Source organism: Mchenga conophoros, linkage group LG12 (assembly GCF_057382185.1).
Source record: "Mchenga conophoros isolate Kocher_MC1m ecotype Shallow Benthic linkage group LG12, M_conophoros_male_GT1.1, whole genome shotgun sequence".
NCBI lineage: Eukaryota > Metazoa > Chordata > Actinopteri > Cichliformes > Cichlidae > Mchenga > Mchenga conophoros.
The window spans coordinates 10065855-10077401 of record NC_140537.1 but is presented as its reverse complement, the minus strand read 5'-3'; the positions used below and the strand labels follow the sequence as shown (position 1 = coordinate 10077401).

The 11547-nt window shown below is 39.2% G+C and overlaps 1 protein-coding gene across 4 annotated transcripts in view; it reads left to right on the top strand.

The window, feature by feature from the left end:
• The first annotated feature begins 482 nt into the window (after window positions 1-482).
• Window positions 483-11547, top strand: part of tncb (tenascin Cb) — a 114541-nt gene continuing 103476 nt past the window's right edge. The window contains exon 1 of one of the 4 annotated variants that reach the window (XM_085293630.1): window positions 483-565. The gene's annotated coding sequence lies outside the window, so the exon portion shown is untranslated. The remainder of the gene's footprint in view (window positions 566-11547) is intronic. The other 3 variants (XM_085293628.1, XM_085293629.1, XM_085293627.1) reach the window with 3 other exon arrangements.

The following is an 11547-nucleotide window of genomic DNA, read 5'->3' as shown; positions in this document are numbered from 1 at the left end:
GGAGAGAATTGGAGAGATTGGATTACTCAACTGTCAGTCAATCATATGAGTGTTGATGCAATCACACCATGAAATGTCCTCAAACAGATGGCCAGTCACCACCACATGCGCACACCCCCACCCTCTGTCAGTAAAACACTCTAAGCTCCTTAGAATTTTTTTAACCATGCTTATCACTAATTTGTGTATTTTTGTGAAAGCAATCACAGTCATATTTCTGCACTGATGATGATGCTAACGACACCTCCTTTTGTTTATAAATTAACAGCTATCATTCCCATTAGTTTACATCTTTCACATCTCATGCAACAGATGAGAAATGCGCAAGCATGTCTTAATGAGTTCATGAATCCATGGCTGCGCTTAAGACAATAGCATGCCAGGGGGCTAAGTGCTGGGTGTATTTTGGGGCAGGGCGGCAACCCCAACGCTGGGCCCGACAGGCAGTGGAGGAGGAGGTTGAGCCAGAGCAGGTGTCTCGGCTGACATCTGCTTCAGTTCACTGGGGAAACACAAGCACCCTGCAGCTACAGCACTGACAGTGCCCTGGCTACATATGACCAAGGTAGAATCTTTCCACTTCTTCTTCTTGTTTTTGATTTATCATCCAGAGGATGTAGTCTCTTTTCCTTAAGAATTGTGGTTTTTTTCTCTCCTTTGTTTATATAACATTAATGATTCATGTGGTAAAATTAGACTGTTGTGTGAACATGTGACTTTGCACTGGATAATTTTTTCCCTACTTTTTCTTGCTTCTTACACTTTTCTATATTCTATGTTCAGTTTTTAAGCTTAATCCATGAGAAAAACACGATGTATTTATGTCAGGGCATTAAGGGGATTCGACCCAGATCTCTTACAGACATTAAAGAAAGAAATCGTTGGATCTTCAGTCTCATGTAATATTGATGCTGTCGTGTTTACTCATCAACCCACTTTCCTCCTGAATCTAATCAAGCTGACAACACAAACCCACAAAGCTGTTGATTCAAAAGCGCTATCGATCCAAGTTTGGGTTCCATTGACCCAAGTGCATTTTTAAAGACTTTGTAGTGTAATCAAAGGCTCTGTGGACAGGCTCTCTTCTCTATGACCTGAGCTCTGCAGACATATATTATATTTTGCCCCTATAGATCATATACAGCCCAGATTGCCTTATTCTGTGCATTTCTCATGATCAGACATTGATTTCCCCGTGTGCTTCTCAGACAATGGATGATGATGATAAGACTAGGATATCATGGCAAGTGTGGAGGAGGATGATCTGCTGAGACAGGTTTATGCTGAATTGAGGATGGGGAGGTGGAGATGGTGTTGGTGCTAGTGGGGGTGTCTGACAGCAGTATCTGATAGAAATTCTGAGCATGCACTGGGGTGATGGTGAATCCCAGTCCATATGCGTCCTGTAAATAAAAGAAGCATTATCACAGTAATCTAACCTATTTCCAGAACTCCACATTTCATGAAAAATAAACATGCAGCAGTTCTGATCTCTGCTCCTTTGCATATATTTTATGATCAGGGCAATTTTAGTAAGCCCTGCCAGAAATTGCACTGACTTATTTTGCAGCTAGTACTGTATATGTTTTTCTCTTTCCAACGATTTGCTCTTTTGCCCTTGTGTTCGAGGCATAATTTTATTCTGCTCACACACTCTCCCGTTCCAGCCAAGAAATTGCCATTGTTTATCTCACAGCAGCCAATAAGCTCCTGTAAAAAACAAAAATGTCAGGAGGTGAAATTGATCCTGGGTCATAGATGCTTTGTCCATTTTGACATATTTAGTCATCTTTCTGGGACTGAGGTATAGATGTCTGGGCAACACCTCCTGATCGTAGCCTGGGTTTATTGGCAGTAAACCTGCATGGTTGGATCTTTGAATGTGTCAGCTTACATTTGAGCATTTCATATTTAAAGAAGGTACATTAATATGTATGTGCATATATATTTATATATGTATCTTGATGGTAAAGACACTGAAAGGCCTTATTAGTGATGTAAACTTTCAAAGAAGTCTAGTACCTCATTAACTTGTTAACATTACAATGAATCATCAATGGGGACAATCCCTGGATTTGTAAACTTGAAAAGCGGTGCTTTTTGTAGCCTTGTGATTTGGACTTTAAAGAGACCAGCACTCCACAAAGGTAATTAAATAGGCAAAACATTTTGTAACTGAATGTGTTGGTACAAAATCAAACCTTTTAAACCTTTGTACTGCTGCTAGGTCACCTGAGAATTATCTGAGGTAAGAGTTGGGTTTAGCTTTAGTCACAAACTAAATAGTCCAAACTGAAAAAACTTCAAAAACCATATCATGTTTCAAATCATGTCTGAAACAATTTGGAATGACAGTTTTTCTGACTTAACAGAAACCCTATACCTGTTTCCAGATGGATCATCAATGATCTTGGGGATGTTAAAAGGTTAAAAAAAGAATCAAAAGTGGGCATCAATTATCTCTATGAAATATTTTTATTAAGTACTGTCTTACTGACCACTCAAGACTAGATCTACCTGGCCAGTCAGCCTAACATATTTCACTGGATTGCAGAAGAAGGATGTTTTTTTCCCTGTGAAATGATAGTGCTAACCTCTGAACAGATTATATTATTAAATAAACATAAAAAAATGTACTTTGCACCTACCTTGCATCTTAAGATGTAGAAGAAACACTACAAATCGGAACATAAATGGGAACATAAATTTACATTTTTGGCTGTCAAGAAGGACAAGTTAAGATAAGATAAGATAAGATAACCTTTATTAGTCCCACACGTGGGAAATTTGTTTTGTCACAGCAGGAAGTGGACAGTGCAAAAGTTATGAGGCAAAAATTAGAATACAATAAGAATAAATACAGTACACAACTGTACAGAATAGAATAAAATAAAATACTATATACAGTAGAATAAAATAAAATAAATATACAATAAGATAAAAATAGAATACAAATACAAATACTATATACAACTGAGTAAAAATACAACGATGACAGAAAGGATTATTGCTACCCTAGAAAGTTGATTTTATTTATCTAAAGGCAGTGTTTTCAGAAGTTATGTTGAGGCCCAGTAATCAGCTCTAATGTATTATTGGAGAGACAAAAATTGACTTTTGCTATCCATTTTTGTACAGTAAAAGTCCAAAATTATTGTCTGTTTGTGGGAGAATCCCAGCTAGAGGGCTTTTGTACCAGCAGCTGTAGCCTCATAATTATCTGCATGACTGAGCGTTCATGCAACAAAATGCTGAAAATAAATGACTTAGTGGCACTCGAGATGGGTTGTATTAATCAATAAACACATTTATAATACATGTTTAGCCTTTTTTGACTGGGGATTCGTGGCTTCTTTGTTTCTGTTGTTCTATTTAAAAAATGCAAAGAATTTTTCAAACAGTGCAAAATTCTTGAAAGAGCAGTGTTATATATAATAGATGAACCTACATAACTGGGCTTGTGAGTATGGTATGTGTGGAGCAGTTCACTGCACCATCCATATACTTGGTAAATACTGTTATAGGGGGTGTCTAACAGCCGTGTTTGTGGAGACACGGGTCCCTCCAGCCTGAAGTCACTGATGATCTGGCATCAGCCTGTCTGGGAACAGGATTAGTGGGTGAATATGGAGGTAAGGACTTGTAGATAGATCAGCGGCCACTAACTGAGCCACACATGCAAACAAGCGCATTATCAACAGGACTAATTTAGCTACATTACTGAGCACATGTCTGCAGTAGATCGATGTGCTGTTTAATTCCCTTCATGCAGATCCTAGAATATGATGTGATTGGTACAAGAATATAAGTTATAGGTAAACTGATCAACTCGTATAGTAAACAGAGAATCCCTCTCATTGATGGTCGTATTCTGCAGCAATTGTCTTTGTGGAACAAATTTAGTCTATATTGGCAGCAGCTATTTAATCCAATAGAGCTTTACTTTTATGGCAATATTATTGTTCAGAACAGTCGCCTCCTGCATTTAAGATTTTGCTCAAGTCATTATCATTTTGTTGTTACAGAAAGTCCACATTAGCTTTAATCCTTCTTATGAGAAATCCAAATAACCGTCTAGCTGGGATATAGCTTAATTAGATGGGATACTGAACGCGTATACACCCTATCCTATTAAGTTCTGGATTTTGCAGTCTTTGTTAATTGAGTTCAAACATAAGCTTGTTTTGAATTCTGGTCAGACTAAGTGTATGCTGTTTCAATACATTTTTCAGCATTATTTTACGTAGTTATTTGTCAGCTATAAATGTAAATACAATTATGATTGTAGATAAAATGTAATGTAAAAAAAATAAAATTGCATTAAAAGCAGTTTCTCAATGAATATATTCAAAAACCAATAACTAAACATTTCCTTTAGTTCTTTTTTTGGCTTTTTCTTAAAATTTCATCCCTAATAAAGCAATTTAATTATTATCCCATCTAGACCCAAATGTGAAATACTACTAACTGTGTTTAGTCTCTGTTTTGGCCTCCAGCAACACTGTTTAATGGATTGGTTTTATTGTGCAATGCTCCTGCTCAGAGCCTATGCACAGCTTTGCAGGCTGTTGCCTATATGGTGGAGTTGTTTAATGTCACCAGGTAACAAAATGTGAAATACGCAGTCTGTGGGCTACTGTAGTCTTATTTGTGCTGCTCTTGGGTTTTCAGCCAGTTTTGGAAATAGAAATTATAATATATAAAGACTTTCTCTATAGTGAAGTGAAACTTAATGTCAAAAACAATAGACACTGTGGATATTGTTTCTCGGGGTGTTTCTAGAGAGTTTATCCAATGTTGTCCATCCAACTTGCAAAGTTAAACCAGAAATACTGTGAAAACATACTTAACTGTACTGTGAAATAATTTTTGATTTTTGCTGGACATCAAAACTTGCATCCAGAGATTTTAAAAATGACGTGATGTGTACCTCCAGAGGTAGGTCCGTTTGACCTTTGATCCTTGTAGGATCAATTGTCTCCTCTAACCTGTTTAAACTGGGAGAAGGTCATGTCCCTTAGAGACACATGGTGGTTACAACCTTGACCTTGTGTAACACAGCCACCTCATCTGAGTGCCTTGATGTATATTTAGGTGTGTTTCAACAGTTATTTGCTTTTGGGTCATCACCAAAGAATGCACTAAGTGAAGTTTGTCATCAAAGTGTTTTCAAAATCTTTTGAGTGCACAAGAGGAAGGATGAAAGAGGAAGGTTAAATGGGGGATGAAAAATGCCATTAGCAAAGCCTGTTCAAGGATGGAGCTCCATAGCTGATACACACACACACACACACACACACACACACACACACACACACACACACACACACACACACACACACACACACACACACATGGCTGTAAATACACATGCACAATGCCCTTCCGGCAGGCAGATATTCAGGAGATTTAGTTCCTTTTGAATATGTAATGAGTTTAACATGCATGATGAGCCGCTGGTTGATTCCTGGTGAAGCAGCTGTGATCCACACAGCACATTCAGGATTATCTGCCACCAAAGATAACGACAAGAACAAAGCCAGGGAGAGCGCTGCAGGCAGAGGAAGCCCTCGCTCTTCAGCAGCGAGTCCCTCATGGCTTATTTGATTGGAGAATTTCCCCCACATTACCTTTGCATGCCTCTAGGCTGGGGTCCCCTTTTGGGGGTGGGCAGCCTTGGGGGAGGCAATGTTGGCTGTGGAGGCAACAAAGCATTAGCAAATATTGTTCTTTGAATGATTCTGTTAAAAATAGAACAAAACTTCTTAGAGCTCTGCTTTCCATCAATTCAATCCACCCAATAGACTGAAGAGCCATGCAGCTCAATAGTATGTAATCTGTAGAGAGGTCTTTGGGAATTTAGTGTAATTCTATAGTAGTAGCCAGATTCTAACTACCTAACAGACCTACAATCTCATCTGCAACATGTGTGCTTTGATTGAGATGTGCATGTTAGCAAAAAAGCAACTGTGCAAAAAGTTACAGCTCTCATATATGTTCAGGGTCCTGCAACATACCTGGTTCCACAGTATTCTAACCTTCCCTAATAATGTCATCAAGCATTAGTATTATATATGTTGGCACTGTTTGGTGTTGCGCATAGACAGTAACATATTAGCTATTGTTTTGTGTTTAGTGTTGATTATTTTGTATTGTTGGCTCTAGTACCTAAGGTACCAGACTCCCATTGATCACCCTGATCAATTATCTTGAAGATGAAGATGAAGTGTTTTAAGTGGGCAGTTATTGTAGAAAAGCATAACTTCCATTCCATTTACTATTTTTAGTCCCTATAACACAAAAAAGAGACACATTAGTCAACAATAATTTATGACAACTAATTCTGGCATTTAGATAATGCAAGGATAACTGCTGGCCTACAAAACACATTTCATAAACTCAACTGTTGTACTTTTTTACTATTAGTTTAATAGTTTTAGCCTTAAACTATAATATAATACGCATCCATCCATTCTCTAGTTAGAGAGACCCTGGTTACATCTTGGACAGGTCACCAGTCTGTTGCAGGGCTAAAACATAGAAACCTATCCCCACTAACTGCATGTCTTTGGACTGCGGGAGGAAGCCGGAGCACCCAGAGAGAACCCACGCAAATACGGGGAGAACACGCAAACTCCACAAAGAAAGAATGTTACATAGACTATCATAGTCCACTTGTAAATCAGATCCAAAGTAGCGATTATGGAATAAAAGAGTTATTATAAAGTCATACATCTGAAGCAATAATGTTTGTAATAAAGCTACCTTTCAAAAATGTAATAACATGAATCAATATTTTAACACTCTGTACACTTTATTACATATCTCCGTACAGTTTTTATACATATTTCCATACATTGTTACCTGTATATATGAACTTTAGTTGGTTATGTATAGGATTACTTTGTGTCTTCCTTTTATATTTCATATTCCCCTTGCTATAAGAGCTGTGTAACACCCAAATTTCTAATTCATGGGCTAAGAAAAGTCTATTCTATTCTATTCTAATATTAGTCACTGTAAATTTTGTATTTAAAAAAATATCCATAAAAAATGAAGACAGGAAATTCCGTGCACTTCCTGGTACTTTACAATGTATTCTTACAGATTTTTATTCAGTTTACTTAGGATGCCATTACTGATCAGACTGGACCTACAGTGAGCCTAGCTTTCCTCTTGTGCACGCATCATTTCATTTATTTATTGACTAGTAAATAGTAAAATGTAGATGCATTTATTATGGAATCCAGGAGTGGATAAATAAATGTGGAGTACAGGAGGTGTCACTCCCTGGTTTCAGATTTCTACTTTCATGTCTACTCTGCAGATAATGAAGTACAGTATTTCTCCTTGTATCGTGGAACAAAAAGAAGGTAGGCTGTCCTTAAAACCTTTTGTAGTGCTAAAACATACAATGCCAAACAGGTGACAGGTTATTGTGCTCCAAAGGCTTTTAAAAACTGCTTCTACACAATGCTGTTGTTGTTGCTGTACACATAGTAACACAGTAACTCTTAAAATTATGGAATATTGGAATTTCTAATTTTTGTAAAAAATATAAACTCCATACAAATTCAAATATTTCAAATATTAACAAAAAAACTGACATTTTTGATTTGCCCATAAACCATTAGCAGAAATTTTAAATATGCAATTAAAAAAATCTGGTACTGGTAAAGGGAAAAAGTCATGAAAATGGAATGATTGGGAAACTATAACCTTCAAAGCGACATAGGAGAAAAGAGAAAGTCATATTTCCATCATGTTTTCTGCATCTCTCATATTCTGTTCTCTCTTTTTTTTAACATTTCAGGTTTGAGTGGCACTTCATTTATATCATTGCGTCCCCTTTTCCTGCTGTGGTTTGATTGCACCTGACTGAGCACCACTCTAGCACCAATTAGTGCCGCCATCTGTTTTTCTTGATGAATCAATCCCTAATATAAAGACACTGGGTAGAAACATGAATTCAGTTCAGTTTGTTTCTGCAGATTCTTTATTTGGCTGGAAAGCTAACTGATCTGAGTAGTAAAGTGATTTATACATATACTTCATCAGTGCAAATATTTCATATGGACAATTAGAATTCTGGGTCAAAACCCAGAAATATTAACTCTATCCCATTGAATGTCACATGGAAATTGCTTCAGTGATAACAGCACATCATATATTAACTGCAAAAGGCCTATACAGAAGTAACATCATCCTTTCATTCCCCTGCCTCTGCACTTCTTACCACAAGCCTTCTAAAAGTTTAATGGTTCTGCAGGTGCTCTCTTTTTCTGCTGGAGTCTCTCATTTTAACCTCAAGCCATTGTGGTGTAAGATGATCGGTGCAGAAGTCATTGAGAGTCCCAGCGTTTAACTTGAGAGAGACCTTATTAGAGGCAATTCAGTGTGCTTCTTTTCAGAGCCACTGACACCTCAAGCAGCAGCCGCTCACTAAGGTTGTCCAAAGTTGAGGCGGCTGTTTCTGAAGAAGTGTATTTTTTGTCACAACTGTCTGAGATGGAAGTTTCTTGACTGACATGATGACGACCACTAAAACTAATGACTTGGCTTTTGGCTCGTATCTCCAGATGAGGCTCTTGACAGTGGCAGCGGTCGGGTAGATTTGTGTAAAATGATCCTCAACTTGACAACAGCACGCCAAAGGAATACTAAGCTCATAAAGTTATAAAAAGCCTGAATTCTTTATCAGTTACTAGTGGTTATTTTACTATTCCCCATAGCTGTAATGGCTCAGGGAAGCCAGTGGATAAATTGTACTCTATTGAAATAGGAAAGTGCATGAAATAGAATATCTGTGTTACACTTTTTTGTTCTAGAAATGAAATGAGGCTTGTTCTATTTTCCCTCTTCGTTTTCTGTGGCATCTTTAAACAAGATCTCCAGCGGCGGGTGAGGGGGAGTTTCAGTATTCAGCCTTCTCTTGCTTCCAGTCTCCTGCTGGACTTGAATAACACAGTGACCTAGTTAGGAGGGAGCTGATGATCTCCCCCCACCTTGTCACCAGTGGAGACTAACGGATGAAATAATTTCCTTCTGTACGTGATGCCTGAAACAGAGCTTTCATCCAAAAAAGAGTGGACCCAGGCTTAGCCCAGACTTGTGTGACACACAGCGCCTGTCTTATCAATGCAAATGATCCGGCTCCCTGGTGATTTTGGCACTGAGACCTGGCAAAAAACAAACCCCCCCCAAAAAAGCCCTCTGCTCATCTGGCCCCAGCTTTTCTCTGGACAGAGCGAAAAACCTGCCAAGTGGGGGAGGCTTCAACTTGCTACAGTCAAGTGGTGTTGGCAACCAATTAATGGGAGCAAAAGGGTATAAAAAAGCACCTTGCACGGCGCTTTTCTCAGGCTCCCGTTTCCATGGGCACAAGCTCTCCAGGGGAGCTGGTGTCAGATCGTAACAGGTAGCTACACAACGGTGCAAACTCCTCTGAGGTCAATTATGCCTTTGGAGGAGTTTTCTTCATTTATCAGCTGCAAACTTTGTGACTTGAGGGCTGCAGGAATGTGTGATTTTGCAGTTTACCTTCAGGTCTGGTGTGAGGGCAGACACTGCTTGAGGCTTGTATTTTTTCGCCCCCTCTCCTCTCTGAGAGAAGGCGGATCTGTGCTACTGGATCATCTGCCAGCAGAGCTAGCCCAATGCCAGCTCCTTTTCATTCAGACAGAACAAACGCCTGCATTATTCAGACTGCCATCTCTCTATAATGGATCTCCTATTACTCTGCCAGGCCGCTGGGCTGCACACTTACCAGCAGATATGTTTACTGTTCTGCTGCTAGTTTCCTGCAAAAATGCAAAGGCATGTTCCAGACACCATGCCAGAGGATCACTCTCAGAGCTAACACCCTAGCAATGTGGGATGTTTTCTGTTGATTTATTAGACAGCGGTGAGCCTGAGCAATATTTGAGTGTGGCTGTGAAGTGTGCCACTTTACATCACCACCACCACCGAACTGCCAGCAGAGCAGATTTAAGCATGTCCACACTCCATGCATCCTGGGATAAATGCGTTTACATAGTGCGCTTAGGTCTGGTGTGCACTATTGCCCTTATCCCATCCTTTTACCTGGTTAATGGCCAAGTGGTGATGTATAGAAGGTCACACGGTAAGCTGCCATGCCAGTGGCCCAGTGTGTGAGGGCGACCTGTATGCCTGCTGCTCAGTGTCTTTCCACCCACTGTTTTATTGGCATCAGTAGCAGTTGGAAGTGCTGCTCTCCAAGATGTAATCAGCACGTACATTCCAAAGGCCAAATAGGATTTTGCCTTAGTCCTTAGTTTGGCTCCCAGGTGCTTGCCAAGTGCATTGATGAGGTCATTATCCTCTGAGGCTGCCACACCAATTAAAAAAATTGGTGTCACAGGTCAGGTCATATAACAAGATTTACACTCTTTACACTACTGGATTCAGACATAGTTTCAGTGTCTGTGAATTGAAGCATTAACCAAACTCCGTAAGTGAGCTCAAATCTGGCTTTCATCAAGATAATACTGTGGTCTCATCAGACTACAATCAGATGTGTCTGTTCTGCAAATGCATGACTCATTTCCTCAGAACGTCCAAATGTAAATCTGACATTAAATCTTCTGATGTCAGATGTGTGCAGAGGTGCTGTTAGAATCCAGTTTTGCTCTTTAGCACAGACAAGGTCAGCCACATGTTAAAATCTTTGGGGTGATAAAGTCTGTGTCTCTACATACCTGCATGGCAACATCAGGCTGCTGTTGTAATTTACAGCAGCCACCACACAGAGTTTTCAAACCTCAGACTCAGAGCATTTATAGGCTGTGTGTAATAGTGTGTAGGGATTTTCCTTAATCATCATTTCCTTGCACAATATAACCACTGTTTGAAAAAGCAAAGGTGATGAGGAATCGGAAAACATTTTGAAGGAAGCAGTCAAAAAATGAGTAGATCTCCATGTCCTGCAATACAGTAAAATTTTGCCTTTTCATGTACTTAATTCATGTATCCAATGTGCTAATAAAAATCAGAGCTACTTATCCTAACCTTTCCAGAAATGGATGACTTCCCAATACAGCATCCAAATGTATGTCGCAAGCAACCGGGACATGTTCTTGTGAAGAGAGCAATAGCCACACAAGATCAGACCTAGTAATATTTAAGTGTCACTGCCAACACAGCACAAAGTTTTTAATTCAGTTTCAACCAAATCGCTCATGCATCTTGATCTTTTCAACTCAATATGCTATATGAGCCATATGCCTATGAAAAAAAGTGGTTATATATCAGTGCTGTTTGGTGACTTTTACAGAAATGCAGAAAGCACTACACTGTAACCCAGACCTGGCCATTACACAGCCCCCAGGCCACATCTAACCCTTCGGTTGTTCCTGAGCGGCTCTGAGATGCAGAATGGAAGCCAGATCTTGCATTTCCGTCTTAGACATTGAACCTGATTTTAATGCACTTGTTCAAGGTCAAAACAGATAACATTTCTCTCAGCGAACAAGAAAATAACTGAAAAGTGCAGAGGAAGCAATTAAATTACAAGTAAAATGACATTTT